Genomic DNA, 14,607 nt, shown 5'->3' with positions numbered 1-14,607 from the left:
TTTGTCTCTTTTACATACATTGCTTGTAATTATATAATATGAACCTTACTCAAAAGTTATTTCAGATTGTTAAAACAAACCTTTACAGAAAAAAAATCAAACTTATTTGCATGCCTCTGCCACATCTTTAAATCTTCAATGTTTCCAGTTGAAAATTGCATTATTTTCAGTCCCATTTACATGATGATGATGCTTAACTCTGTGTTATAAATTTTAAGGAGGGTTTTTTTTTCTTAACAAATGTTCATATTTTTATTTTGCTATCCCTAATACAGACCCCACAAAATCTGCCTTGAAAAAAATGATGTCTTGCAAATATGAAGCAGAAAAGTTAAACATTATTCCTGCATTGGGAGTTGTGTTCATTATTTAATGGATGTTTTGTGTGTTTCATTAAAACCACCAATTATTACACTAATGTGTATTTCAGAAAATACTTTCTTTAACAATTAAAAAAATTGTTAAACCTAATTCACTTAACATTTTTTACCAAGATATGGAGTTACTTGGTCATTTGCAATTTTAAAAGTCTAGTTTAAGTTCAGTTTCTGTAATTGGTTTATGTCATTTTTTATTGCTAAAAATCTGCCTAAGAATGCAGTCAAAATTGATCATTGTCATTTCACTATAATCTCATATATCATTCATTTTTTCAATAAAACTTGAAGTATTTAATAATTTAAAAAGACACATCCTGATGTTTTATGCATTTTCAGATTACTTTCATACATCTTTGACTAATGACATCATACTTAAACCTGCTGTTGATCCTCCCCCTAACAAGCAAGCAGTTTTCAAAATTGTTAGGATGAAAATTTGATGAAAAATAAAGTAAAATAAAGTTCAGAAGGGCTAATATGTGAAATAGAAATGTCTTCTAATAAATAATTCTCTCTTTGAGACTTGTATATACTTCATTGACTTACTGTCATTTTTGCATTGGGATTCCAGAAGGCTTCGCCATTTCTGTTTCACAGTGTATGGAACTATAGGTAGTCCTGTCAATTCTAGCAGTATTCATGCCTTCCATATGTAATGTAATTATTCAACTGCTCTTATTATTTCAGTGGAAAAAAGTGATACATGTGAACCCTTTCCATTAGTATCAAAGGAAGACAACACAGTTTTCCTTTTCATTGCAGTATGCTACATTTCATTTGCCAGGCAACTTTCATGAGGGAAAGTTGTAAATTAGCACAATACAACACAACACAATACAATACAATATAATACTTCAGGGGAACTTCCTCATTATGCTACAATGGAGGGAAGAAATAAACATTTATATATCACATTTATAAATCTATACCAGTACTGTACTATATAAATGCTTTAGAATTAGAATAACATTTGATCCTTACAAAAACCCTGTGAAGAAGATGCTATCATTATCATCCTTATTTTTGAGTTGAGGAATCTGAAGTCAAGTGACTTGCCCAGGCTCACATAGTTAGAAAGTATCTGAGACCAGATTTAACTCAGTCTTACTAACCATAGACAAAGACTTCTATACACTGAATCTAGCTGCTAAAGTCCTTTCTAAACTCTTATCTCAGAAAAGTTTGTTCAAAGATAAAAAGACCACACGATTTCTTTCCTCTCATTTGCAAGGAGAACCCATCACATGTATTAGATTGAAAATAGTCTATTTAAAAGGAAATATGTAGAGGCTCTATAATGTATTTCCCAGTATGTACATTTTACCAGTAGAGTATATTCTAATATTCTTTTTAGTTTGATTTCCCCCTGTGACTATAGAATACAGATGTTTATATATGGCAAAAGTAAAATCTATTACCAATTGGTTTTTCTTTTGCTGATCTTATAACATTTAATTACCATAAGGAAAACATATCTTGCTAACTCTTTTATCTTTGAAAATACCAATCAACTGTTACAGTGGTTCAAGAAATGGAAAGTGACTCTTACTGTGATATTCTTCAGAGTGCACTTTCTTTTATGTTTCTAAATAAAGCTATGCCTTTCATGTAAATTTCAGTGCACATATATCTTAGTTTTTATCTTAGAACCTTTACTCTAAAAAGAAGAAAAAAGACCTTTGGAAATAGCCTTTTTGAAATGTAACTTTAAGCCAATTGTATCAAAAATAAAACTTGAGGATGAAACATTTCATTCAAAATGGAATGTTTTCTTTCATTATTGAAGAATTTTACTATTACATCTATGATAAAAGTTGTTCAAAAACAGAATGATCAAATTATAAATTTATAACCATTAAGGGATAAAAATTAATAAAACAATATACATGAATATGATAAAACAAAGAGTAAAATATTAATGTAGACACAACGTAAATATTTTTGGAATAAAGGTAATGAGAAGATTTTAAAACCTAGAATAATTAAGTAAAAATAATTAAGTAAAAAAAGAAAATTTTCATCTTACACAATTTATTGAACACTTTTGAGGGGGGATGAGAGAGAGAGAGAGTGGTCCCTGTTATCAAAAATAGTTTCTGGGCCATATTAACCCTTTAGTAGTAGTCTCTTGGAAGCCTAGAATGACGATTGTCTTTGTGCAGTTTCATCTATGGTGTACCTTCATGTGGCTTTGGAGTCCAAAGGCTGAGGCGCAGAGTTTGTGGCACATGGGGCATGGGACACCAGTTGTTACGGGAAGTGCGGGTGTGGCCTGGTGTCCGCGTTCATGCGCAGCAGCAAGACATCGACGTCGCTCATCTTCAAAGGTGGTGGCGGCATGGTTAATGTGGGCTCGCCAGCTGCTTCTGTCAGAGGCAGCGAGTTCTAGTTGCTTTGGTGTAATGCCAGCCCACTTCAAGTTGGACTTTAGCTGATCCTTGAATCTTTTCTTTGGTCGGCCTTGTTTCCTGAGTCCAGCTGACAGTTCACCGTAGAATACCTGTCTTGGTATTCGCTGTGGGTCCATGCGGATGACGTGTCCAGACCATCGTAGCTGGGCTTTGAGGACCAGGACTTCGATGCTGGTGGAGTTGGCTCTGTCGAGGACTTCCTGGTTGGTGATTCGGTCCTGCCATCGGATCCTCATGATTGACCGGAGAGAGCGTTGGTGGAATTGCTCCAGCTGTTTCATGTGCTTCCTGTACAGTGTCCATGTCTCACAACCGTACAGGAGTGAGCTGAGGACCACTGCGTTGTACACTTTGAGCTTCGTCGCAGTGCTTACACCTCTGTGTTGGAGGACTTTGGAGCGCAGCCGCCCGAGTGCCTGGCTGGCCTTTTGGATCCTGGCATTGCTCTCGTGGTCTAGGGACCCGGCGTTGGCGATGGTGCTGCCCAGGTACTTGAAAGTGTTGACATTAGAAACCTGCATGCCGTCGATTGTAATGCACGGCTGTTGAGTTGGCCTCCCTGGTGCAGGTTGGAACAGCACCTCTGTTTTGCTGAGGCTGATAGTCAGGCCAAACAGTTTTGTTGCAGTGGAGAACCTGTCCACAATGGTTTGAAGATGATTTTCTTGGTGGGCCATGAGAGCACAGTCATTTGTGAAGAGAGCTTCCAGGATGAGTCTCTCCGTTGTCTTTGTTTTTGCAGTCAGGTGGCGAAGCTCGAATAGTGAGCCATCCAGCCGGTATTTGATGTAGATGCTCAGATCTAGATCCATCACAGCATGTTGTTTTGGGTGAGGGATAGGTTGAATAGTACCAGAGCAAGGACGCAGCCTTGTTTCATGCCATTGGAGATGTTGAAACGATCGGAAGTCTCTCCACCAGATAGTACTTCCCTTGTCATGTCGACATGAAAGAGCTGGATCAGTTTGACGAATTTTGCTGGGCAACCAAGCTTGCTATGGATCACCCACAATGCATCCCTGTTCACTGTGTCGAACGCCTTTGTCAAGTCTATGAAGACAATGTAGAGACTCAGGTTCTGCTCAAGGCATTTTTCCTGCATTTGCCTCACTGTGAAGACCATGTCGATGGTGCTGCGATCTGGTAGGAAGCCACATTGTGATTCAGGCAGGTTCTTCTCTGAAACAGATGACAGGAGTCTGTTGAGTATAACACGGCAAGGATCTTTCCAGCAGTGGAGAGTAGTGAGATGCCTCTGTAGTAGTCACAGGCTGATCGTGCCCCTTTGTTCTTGTATAGGGCTATAATAGAGGCATCTCTGAGTTCTGAGGGCATGTCTTCCTCCTCCCATATGCTGGTCAGCACTATATGGAATGCCTGAAGCACCTTTCCCTCTAAGGCCTTGTACACCTTGGTTGGGATCCCATCTTTACTGGGTGCCTTGCCTGCACTCATTTGTTTAATGGCTTTTTGGACTTCTTCTAATGAAGGAGGGACGTCAAGTTGCTCGATGATGCAGTTTGGGGGGATCTGATAAAGGACCCTTTGGTCGACTGAGGAGGGTAGTTTGAAGAGCTGGCTGAAGTGTTCTTTCCACCTGTTTCTGATGCCTTTTTCGTCTTTTATGAGAGTGTCACCGTCAGAGGATAGCAAGGGGACTGTGGTGGATTTTAATGGCCCATAGACAGTCTTGAGGGCACTGAAAAATTGTTTATAGTTTTTTGTGCCAGCAAAGCACTGGGTTTTTTCTGCCTTTTTTTTCCCCACCATCGGTCTTGCATTTTTGCACCATGGCTTGGAGAGACTTGAATCTGTCCTTTTTAGGACCAGAGTTTGGGTTATTTTGCCACTCCATAAAGGCTTTGTTCTTTTTGTTCAACAGGTCTTCAATAGCAGTGTTGTTCTCGTTGAACCAGTCCTGGTGGTTGCGTTGTTTGGGGCCTAGGACTGCCTTTGATGTTTCTGTCACTGCATCTCTGAGCTAGTTCCATTTCTCGGTTGGGCTTCCAGTGAGTGGTCCCTTGGCAGACAGCTTGTCGTCCAGACAGGACTGGAATTTTTGCAGATAAAATGGGTCTCTAAGACGACTCACATTGCAAGATGTGCGAACTGTCTGGGTGTGTTTTGGATGACGAGGCACAATGCGCATTTGAAGAGTCATTCTAACCAATCGGTGGACTGTCCAGCATTCAGCTCCTCTCATGGCTCTGGTGATCCATACATCCTGGATGTCTCGTCGGCATACAATGATGTAGTGTAAACCTCAAATTTCCTTAGACTTATAAATGTTGGAAATTTCACCATTGGGATATTCCATACTTGGAAAATTTCTTACTGATAGTCTATTGGAATGGGAACCCCATTGGCATGGGAGGTTCTTTCTCTTCCCTTCTTAAGATTACTTTAGGACAGAAACCCTTTGCTGAACAATGGAAAGGACTTTGACCTATGCTTAAGCATAGAACAGGAATTTCTTTGAGTCTTGATTGATTTTAGAATTGATACAATGGAGATACTTGGAATAAATCTCCACCCTATTCAGTCCTAATAGGATTGAGTAAGGGCTGCAGCCTAAATCAAAATTTAATTATTCCAATCTCTACCATACTCAAGTTAACAGGATTTAGAAAGGGCTGTAGCAAAGGAGTAAAGATTTAATCATTTGAAAATATGACCTTCAACAGACATGTGCAAAAGCCAGAAACCTCTGGGCGGTCCTCGGTTAAGAGAGAGCCTCCATTGACAGGAAAATTGATGAAGAGTGATTGGTAGATGTGAGGACTGAGGGGAGGCAACTTGGATGGTGTCCTTAAAGATAGGAGGGTCTGGAGACGGGAGGTGGTGGAGGTTTTGGTCGGTGTGGTTCCTGGGCTCTGAGGAAGCTTGCTCTGAAGGAAGCTGAAGGTGGAGGCCTCTGAGACTGTTTCTCCATTTTGGTCACGTGAGTAATAGGGACTGATCTTTTTTCTTTGCCCCAGCTATCTAAGGGCTTGGGCCTTTTTGGCCCAGCCTAAACAGAAGGGGTATTTAAGCCCTATTCCCTTCTCTCCCTTTTTCTCTCTCGCTATCTCTAATTCCTTTCTCACTCCTATTGTAAATAAACTCCAAAAAAGGCTGACGGCTGACTTGAGTTTTTCATTTAGGAATTACATAGCTGATTCCTTGGCGACCTTAAATTAATATATATCAGTCTTTTAAAGTGATTCCCTTGTAACAGTAGTCAGTGAGATGCCACTGTTTTGATCATGGATGCATCCACGTTGTTTTATATTTGTTCACCATTCTGAACACAGTGTTTGTGATGCTGAGTTTGAACATTGAGCATTTGCTGAGTAGCAGTAGGCTGTTGTTCATTTTGCCCACGCCGTGTTTGCCGAGCACTCCCTTCCATCTTTCATGGTCCTCACCAAAGTGGGCTTTGAAGTCTCCCAGTAGTATCAGCTTGTCATTTGTGGGCACTGAGTGCAGGACGGCACTCAGGTCAGAGTAGAACTGCTTGATGGTCTCCTCTGTGCTGGTCAGTGTTGGGACATATGTGCTACTGATTGTGGCATACCTGACTTTGCTGAGAGGCAAACGGATCTTCATATTAAACCTTTACTCAATGGAAAACATGCTAGAAATGATGCTTGTGAAGATTTAGGTTAGAATCTATTTTCCATTCTTAATTGTGGTGTCAACATGAATGAGTGACTACTCATTCTATGCCTCATTCATATTTTTAAAATGTGTTTTTGTAATGTTTACACTAAATTATAAGATTTTTATGAGAAAATATTGAATCAAATAGGAAAATATTAGCATTCCTTAAAGCAATATATTAATTTTAGGAATTAGTAGTATCTATTAGTGCCTTTAATAGAAGTATATTTATATGTAAAATGAAATTTAAGAATACTTGTCTATTCTGGAAGTATGTGAAGGAGTTTTGTGCTTAAAGCTGTTCTATGCATCTCTATTAGCCATTTCAAAAACAAAGGATAATTAATAATAGCATAGTGTTAGAGATGAAGGGATCTCAGAAGTCATGTAATTTAACCTTAGGGTTAATAAGATATGAGACATAAATCAACTAAAGACTAGGAAAAAGGTGTAATTAAATGAAAGCTATAAATGGAAGACATTTGCTGATGAAGCAAAATAAAGAGGGAAAGTTAATATGTTAAATAAATATCACTAGAATCCAAAATGGTTTCCTAGGTTGGACCAATGTTTCAAATATAAATGGATTAAGTTTAATAATAATTGTGGAATATTTTAATACTTTCCACATATTATCATACTTATATTTCTGTCAGCCTTGTAAGATTTTTGTAGGTGTATGTACACATATATTAAGGCATGCACACACATATATGTATAGCTATATATATATATGTGTGTATATATATATATATATAACCATATAACTTTATATGTGTGTATGCAGGTGTGTATGTGGATATATATATATATATATATTTATATATATATTTATATATGTGTATAAAAGTAATGTAATGATTAAAATTCTCTGCAGATTTTATATTAATTTATAAATATTTATTAGTAAAATTTAGAGGGAAAGAAAGAAAAATCATCTGGTTACCTTAACTAAAAACCCTTTAAGTGGCTCCAAGCTTCCTTGCCTCCAACTCCCTGCCACAGAGCAAGCATAACATTAAATGCTTAAGAGAAGGGAAAGATAAATCAAGTTCTCCATCCACTTTTATAGTCTATTTTCACTAACTCCTATGGGGTCCCTCTGATTGGGCAGTCTCAGTCCCAAGTCTGAATTTTCAGACATGTCACCTGTCCTACAAAGACTTCCATCAGCCCACCACATAGGCATATGTATGCTTGAGTCAACCTTTTCCAGTTAGCCACAGTAAAGATATGTGGCCAAAGAGTGGGGCTATCAAACAAAATAAGAGGGTACATTTTATATTAAATTCATACAATAATAACTATCATTCACTTTGCACTTTAGAAATTTCAAAGCACTTTACAAATATGTCTCTTTTTATCCTCATAATAACTAGGATTCTAATGCCATTTTATGCCTTTTTAAAAAAAAAAAAAGAAATTGAGAAAGAGTTTAATTTATTTTCTCCAGGTTACACAGTTTAGAAGTACATGAGGTAGAGCGGAGCCAAGTTGAGGGGGCTTAGAATATGATTTCCTCAAGGGCCAAGGCAGTAGTAGGACTACAACTAGGAAGCACCTATCCAGAAAAACTGAGTACAATCTTTTATGAATCTAATTTATTAGAATACAATTAATTCTTCAAATGATAAAAGGTCAAAGACTAAGAACAGGGAGTTGTAAAACAAAGTAATTAAAGCTACGTATAGTCCTGTGGGGGGAAAATGCTCCAAATCACTATTGATTAGAGGAATTGAATGAAAATAAATGTGCTGTGTCACCCCATACCTACGAGATAAGCTATTAGATCAGAAAATGGAAATAACAAAAATTGGAGGATATATGTGGAAATTGAGACACTAATACACTATTGGAGGAGTTATGAACTGATACAGTCATACTAGAGAACAATTTGGATCTATTCCCAAAGAGTTATAAAACCATTCATACCCTTTTCCCCAGAAATTCTATTACTAAGTCAATATCCCAAAGAGATTAAAGGGGAAAAAAGAAACAAAAAGGAAAAGAATCTATCTGTACAAAAATGTTACAGCACATCTCTTGTGAGAGCAAAGAATTTGAAAGTTAGGTGATACTTGTCAATTGAGGATGAGCTGAGTAAGTTGTGGTAAATGATTATGAAGGAACAATATTGTGCTATAAGAAATGATGAGCAAGAACATTTTTTTTAAATATATTTTATTTGATCATTTCCAAGCATTATTCGTTAAAGACATAGATCATTTTCTTTTCCTCCCCCCCCCCACCCCCCATAGCCGACGCGTAAGTCCACTGGGCATTAGATGTTTTCTTGATTTGAACCCATTGCTTTGTTGATAGTATTTGCATTAGAGTGTTCATTTAGAGTCTATCCTCTGTCATGTCCCCTCAACCTCTGTATTCAGGCAGTTGCTTTTTCTCGGTGTTTCCACTCCCATAGTTTATCCTTTGCTTATGAATGGTGTTTTTTTCTCCTGGATCCCTGCAAGTTGTTCAGGGACATTACACCACCACTAATGGAGAAGTCCATTACGTTCGATGATACCACAGTGTGTTTGTCTCTGTGTACAATGTTCTCCTGGTTCTGCTCCTCTCGCTCTGCATCACTTCCTGGAGGTTGTTCCAGTCTCCATGGAACTTCTCCACTTTATTATTCCTTTTAGCACAATAGTACTCCATCACCAACATATACCACAGTTTGTTCAGCCATTCCCCAATTGATGGGCATCCCCTCATTTTCCAGTTTTGGGCCACCACAAAGAGCGCAGCTATGAATATTTTTGTACAAGTCTTTGTGTCCATTATCTCTTTGGGGTACAGACCCAGCAGTGCTATGGCTGGGTCAAAGGGTAGATATTCTTTTGTCGCCCTTTGGGCATAGTTCCAAATTGCCCTCCAGAATGGTTGGATCAGTTCACAGCTCCACCAGCAATGAATTAATGTCCCTATTTTGCCACATCCCCTCCAGCATTCATTACTTTCCTTTGCTGTTATGTTAGCCAATCTGCTAGGTGTGAGGTGATACCTCAGAGTTGTTTTGATTTGCATCTCTCTGATTATAAGAGATGTAGAACACTTCTTCATGTGCTTGTTAATAGTTTTGATTTCTTTATCTGAGAACTGCCTATCTATGTCCCTTGCCCATTTATCAATTAGAGAATGGCTTGATTTTTTGTACAATTGATTTAGCTCATTATAAATATGAGTAATTAAACCTTTGTCAGAGGTTTCTATGAAGATTTTTTCCCAATTTGTTGTTTCCCTTCTGATTTTAGTTATATTGGTTTTGTTTGTACAAAAGCTTTTTAGTTTGATGTAGTCAAAATTATTTATTTTACATTTTGTGATTCTTTCTATATCTTGCTTGGTTTTAAAGCCTTTCCCCTCCCAAAGGTCTGACATGTATACTATTCTGTGTTTACCCAATTTACTTATGGTTTCCTTCTTTATGTTTAAGTCACTCACCCATTTTGAATTTATCTTGGTGTAGGGTGTGAGGTGTTGATCTATTCCTAGTCTCTCCCACACTGTCTTCCAATTTTCCCAGCAGTTTTTATCGAATAGTGGATTTTTGTCCCAAAAGCTGGGATCTTTGGGTTTATCGTATACTGTCTTGCTGAGGTCGCTTTCCCCCAGTCTATTCCACTGATCTTCCTTTCTGTTTCTTAGCCAGTACCAAATTGTTTTGATGACTGCTGCTTTGTAATATAGTTTTAGGTCAGGGACTGCAAGGCCCCCATCATATGTGTTTTTTTTTTCATTATTTCCCTGGATATCCTTGATCTTTTGTTCTTCCAAATGAACTTTGTTATGTTTTTTTCTAAATCAGTGAAGAAGTATTTTGGTAGTTCAATGGGTATGGCACTAAATAGATAAATAAGTTTGGGTAGGATGGTCATTTTTATTATATTGGCTCGTCCTATCCATGAGCAGTTAATGTTTTTCCATTTGTTCAAGTCTAGTTTTAGTTGTGTGGCGAGTGTTTTGTAGTTGTGTTCATATAGTTCCTGTGTTTGTCTTGGGAGGTAGATTCCTAGGTATTTTATTTTGTCTAAGGTGATTTTGAATGGGATTTCTCTTTCTAGTTCTTGCTGCTGAGCTGTGTTGGAGATATATAGAAAAGCTGATGATTTATGTGGGTTTATTTTGTATCCTGCAACTTTGCTAAAGTTGTTGATTATTTCAATTAGCTTTTTGGTTGAATCTCTAGGATTCTTTAAGTAGACCATCATGTCATCCGCAAAGAGTGATAACTTGGTCTCCTCCTTGCCTATTTTGATGCCTTCAATTCCTTTATCTTCTCTAATTGCTACTGCTAGTGTTTCTAGTACAATGTCAAATAGTAGAGGTGATAATGGGCATCCTTGTTTCACTCCTGATCTTATTGGGAATGCATCTAGTTTATCCCCATTGCAGATGATATTAGCTGTTGGTTTTAGATATATACTGTTTATTATTTTTAGGAATGACCCTTCTATTCCTATGCTTTCTAGTGTTTTTAATAGGAATGGGTGTTGTATTTTATCAAAGGCTTTTTCTGCATCTATTGAAATAATCATGTGATTCTTGCTAGTTTGCTTGTTGATGTGGTCAGTTATGTGGATGGTTTTCCTAATGTTGAACCAGCCCTGCATCCCTGGTATGAATCCTACTTGATCATGGTGAATGATCCTTCTGATCACTTGCTGGAGTCTTTTTGCTAGTATCCTATTTAAGATTTTTGCATCTATATTCATTAGGGAGATTGGCCTATAGTTTTCTTTCTCTGTTTTTGACCTGCCTGGTTTTGGAATCAGTACCATGTTTGTGTCGTAAAAGGAGTTTGGTAGAACTCCCTCCTTGCTTATTATGTCAAATAGTTTGTATAGTATTGGGATTAACTGTTCTCTGAATGTTTGATAGAATTCACAGGTGAATCCATCAGGCCCTGGGGACTTTTTCTTAGGAAGTTCTTTGATGGCTTGTTGGATTTCAATTTCTGATATGGGATAATTTAGGAATTCTATTTCCTCTTCTGTTAGTCTAGGCAGTTTGTATTTTTGTATATATTCATCCATTTCTCCTAAATTGGTGTATTTATTGCCATATAATTGGGCAAAGTAATTTCTAATGATTGCCTTAATTTCCTCCTCATTGGAGGTGCTGTCCCCCTTTTCATCTTTCATGCTGTGAATTTGCTTTTCTTCCTTCCTTTTTTTAACTAGATTGACCAGTACCTTGTCTATTTTGTTTGTTTTTTCAAAGTACCAGCTTCTTGTCTCATTTATTAAATCAATAGTTCTATCACTTTCGATTTTATTAATTTCTCCCTTAATTTTTAGGATTTCTAATTTGGTTTTCTGCTGGGGGTTTTTAATTTGATCGCTTTCCAGTTTTTTCATTTGCATTTCCAATTGATTGATCTCTGCTCTCCCTTGTTTGTTAATATAAGCATTCAGGGATATGAATTTACCTCTGATTACCGCTTTGGCTGCATCCCAAAAGGTTTGAAAGGATGTTTCGCCATTGTCATTTTCCTCGATGAAATTATTAATTGTTTCTATGATTTCTTCTTTAACTAAACGGTTTTGGAGTATCATATTGTTTAATTTCCAATTGGTTTTAGATTTGGTTTTCCATGTACCATTACTAATCATTATTTTTATTGCCTTGTGATCTGAGAAGGCTGCATTCATTATTTCTGCTTTTCTGCATTTGTGTGCTATGTTTCTGTGACCTAATGTATGGTCAATTTTTGTGAATGTGCCATGTGGTGCTGAGAAGAAGGTGTATTCCTTTTTATCCGTATTTATTTTTCTCCATATGTCTATTAATTCTAATTTTTCTAAGATTTCATTCACTTCTTTTACCTCTTTCTTATTTATTTTTTGATTTGATTTATCTAAATTTGATAATGGTTGGTTTAAGTCTCCCACTAGTATGGTTTTATTGTCTATTTCTTCCTTCAATTCTCCTAGTTTCTCCATTAGAAATTTGGGTGCTATATTATTTGGTGCATACATATTGATTAATGATATTTCCTCATTGTTTATAGTCCCTTTTAACAAAATATAATTACCTTCCCTATCCCTTTTGATCAGGTCTATTTTTGCATTGGCTTTATCAGATATCATGATTACCACTCCTGCCTTCTTTCTATCAGTTGAAGCCCAGAAGGTCTTACTCCATCCTTTAATTCTGACCTTGTGGGTATCAACCCGCCTCATGTGTGTTTCTTGAAGACAACATATGGTAGGGTTTTGGATTCTAATCCATTCTGCTATTCGTCTACGTTTTATGGGTGAGTTCATCCCATTCACGTTCAAAGTTATGATTGTCATTTGTGGACTCCCTGGCATTTTGATTGCCTTCCCTAATTCTAACCTTTTCTTCTTTGGCTCTACCTTTTAGTCCAGTGATTTACTTTGAAACAGTCCCCCTTGTCCCCTCCCTTGATGTTTCCCTTTTTAGTCCCTCTCTTTTTGTCCCCCCCTCCCCCCTCTCTTTCCCTCCCTTTTTGTTCTCACTCTCCCCCTCCCCCCCTTGGTTTTCCCTTCTCCTTACCCTTGTTGGGTAAGATAGAATTCAAGATCCCAATGGATCTGGATGTTTTTCCCTCTCAGAGCTGATTTCCCTGAGATTGAGGTTTAAGTAACCCCCCCCCTCTCTTCCTCTCCTTCTTATAGGAGTTTTCTTCCCCTCCCCTTCCCATGTGAATCTTTGTGTGAGAATGATTATTCTATTTGGTCTTTCTTTACCCCCTATTTATACATTACATTTTCCCCACATGTTAGTATACATAGGTTGATATAAATGTAGTCCTTATAGAAGAGAGTTTGAGTAAAAGAAGAAGATAACATTTTCCCCTTTCCTTAATATTTACCTTTTCAGGTATTCCTTGCTCTTTGATTTTCGGTATCAAACTTTCCACAGAGCTCTGGTCTTTTCTTTGCAAAAAGTTGGAAGTCTTCTATTTTGTTGAATGCCCATACTTTCCCTTGGAAGTATATAGTCAGTTTTGCTGGGTAGCTGATTCTTGGTTGGAGACCCAGCTCTCTTGCCTTTCTGAAGATCATGTTCCATGCCTTAAGATCATTCAGAGTAGAACTTGCAAGGTCTTGTGTGACCCTGATTGGCATTCCTTTATATCTAAATTGTCTTTTTCTGGCTTCCTGTAGGATTTTTTCTTTTGTTTGATAGCTTTGGAATTTGGCAATTACATTCCTGGGAGTTGTCTTTTGGGGGTTTAGTGTAGAAGGTGTTCTGTGAGCTCTGTCAGTGGCTGTATTGCCCCCTTGTTCTAGAATCTCGGGGCAATTTTCTTTGATTATATCTTGTATCACCATGTCCAGTTTGGTGTTTATTTCTGGCTTTTCAGGGAGTCCAATTATTCTTAAATTATCCCTTCTCCCCCTATTTTCCAGATCTATCACCTTGTTGGTGAGATATTTTATGTTCTCTTCTAATTTCTTGGTATTTTGGCTTTGCTTTATTGATTCTTGCTCTTTTACACGATCGTTGTCTTCCAGCTGCCTGATTCTGGCCTTTAAAGCCTGGTTTTCTTTTACAGTTTGGTCAAACTGGTTTTGTAGATGCGTGAATTTCTTTTGCATTATTTCCAACTTTTCCTCCCAGAAGGCTTCCATCTTTTTGGTCATTTCTGATTCAAATTCTTCATAGGTTTGTGGAGAGTTTCCATTTCCTTTGGAAGGTTTTGGAGCATTTTCTTTTATATTATCTTCTGTCTGCTCTGTATTTTGTATTTTGGCTCCATAGAATGTGTCCAAAGTCGCCCCTTTCTTCTTATTTTTCTTGGTATTTTGGGGCTTCTGTGGTTCTGTGGAGTTTGCCATTTCTGAATGTGGAGGATTAGTTTTTCTTGTCTCTGTCTGGTGTTCAGAGGCTTTAGTCCTGTGCAGATAGTTCTATGAGCTTTCCCTGGGTTAAACTGAATATGCCTCACTGGAACTGGAATGGAAGGGTCGGACCACGAGGCCACACTCCCCCCGGCTCGCTTTCCGGAAGTTGCCTTCAGAATCGCTGGCCGTGAGGCTGTTTCGTCGGCCTGCGGGGGGATGGGCTGCAGCTTTCCCAAGCTCTGGGCAAGGACTTTCACTGAGACTTGGATAGCAGGATCCAGCCTGTGAGGCTGTCTTGCCCGCCCTGAGGGTTGCTGTTGTTTCGACCAGCTCTCTGCAGCGGAAGCCCCAGGC

Source organism: Monodelphis domestica, chromosome 2, assembly GCF_027887165.1.
Source record: "Monodelphis domestica isolate mMonDom1 chromosome 2, mMonDom1.pri, whole genome shotgun sequence".
Lineage (NCBI taxonomy): Eukaryota > Metazoa > Chordata > Mammalia > Didelphimorphia > Didelphidae > Monodelphis > Monodelphis domestica.
Note: the sequence above shows the minus strand (reverse complement) of the source record.